Source organism: Lolium perenne, chromosome 2 (genome assembly GCF_019359855.2).
Source record: "Lolium perenne isolate Kyuss_39 chromosome 2, Kyuss_2.0, whole genome shotgun sequence".
In the NCBI taxonomy this organism is placed as follows: Eukaryota; Viridiplantae; Streptophyta; class Magnoliopsida; order Poales; family Poaceae; genus Lolium; species Lolium perenne.
In genome coordinates, this window is record NC_067245.2 from 286,373,703 (window position 1) to 286,375,097 (window position 1,395).

Below are 1,395 nucleotides of genomic sequence, written 5' to 3' on the forward strand. Positions count from 1 at the left end.
CCGCTACAGGTACCGGTAGTACCGGCCTGGCTAAAACTGGTTTTCTTCCCTTTTTCTCCCCAACTTTGTTACCTCGCTAAACACACACAAAACCGGAAAACCTATCAACTATGCTTCAGTCTTCAGATCTTGACGCGTCCGGCGAGGTCACCGTGTACTTGCAAATCTAACAATGATACTCAAGGCACACGGTGAGATTACTCAAGTGTTGTCATCAAACACACAAAACTTGGGGTATGAATTTTGCTCTTACACATTGGTAATTAACCTAGGTTCCTAGGCATTATGTTCTTGAAGCGGCACCTAAGCTGCCCAAGCATGCCGAGAAACCAAATTTCAGCCAAGGATTAACTATCAGGCTGCTAGTTACACTTTATAATCCCATTCTAAGTATCATTTATCTTGTCTTTTAATTAGTTGGAGGAGGGTTGGCATCACAAGTTCATTTGGCTTTCAGATTATGTCTAGAGTTTGGACTGCGGTTCTAAATTTTCAACTGAATTTCAAATACTCCCTGTAGTTCTTCCGTTCCAGATTGTTGTGTGACCACCTGTAGTGCAGTTTTGCCTTTTGGTAGAGCTCCTTTACTGAACATGTACAGCTACCATGATCACGAGGTCAAGTTAACTTGAAATTAATTGGTGCAGAGAAACCTTGAAGAAAATAAACTAGCAACTTAGGGAACAGATATTCCTTAGGATCTTGTTCCCCACCAGAAGTTGCTTCAAGAATCCCTAAAGAAGGTTAGCATCTCTTATTCGACCTTTGTGTGTTCCTTCATTGTCTATCCCTTGTTTCATGTGCTGAAGCTAGGTTCCCTTTTCCTTAGGAGCACCAGCTAAGATGCGGAACACCTGCGGCCAGCGTCGATGTGTTCGTGTTCGAAGACCTAACGGCGGCAGAGCGGAACCGGTTGACGGAAGGAGCGGCGGCGGACAAAAAGGGAGCTGCGGTGGCGGACGCTCTCTCCGAGGAGCGGCGGCGCGTGGTCGTCCGGATGGGAAGATGTTGTCTTGAATCAGACGTATTTTGGAACGTTGTAAAATTGAACAGAGTATCTGTAAAACGTGGCTCTATCTGACCCCACTCTTATAATATTGCTTAATTAATGTAATAGCAACTATATGGTGAAGGTGGACGTCTGGTAGGTAGTTTTTTTTAATCCTGTACACACATACCGCCGGCGGACATGGCATGTGCCAGGGTAAACCTCACTATTGCTGGCGTTTGGCATGTGCCGGGGGTAACAAATACCGCTGGCAAATATGGGAAGCCGCCGGGGATAACGACACGTTACCGCCGGCGAAATGGAAGATGCCAGCGGTAAGGCCTTACCACCGGCGAGGTTATCGCCGGCGAACAGCAATGTGCCAGCGGTAGGCCAATCCAGTGTGC

At 46.8% G+C, this 1,395-nt stretch overlaps 1 long non-coding RNA gene across 1 annotated transcript; it reads left to right on the forward strand.

Moving 5' to 3' along the window:
• The first annotated feature begins 256 nt into the window (after window positions 1-256).
• On the forward strand, window positions 257-1,132 carry LOC127336360 (uncharacterized). Its single transcript, XR_007873265.1, has 2 exons — window positions 257-743; window positions 830-1,132. It is a non-coding gene; the product is annotated as an uncharacterized lncRNA (long non-coding RNA).
• Window positions 1,133-1,395: the final 263 nt, after the last annotated feature.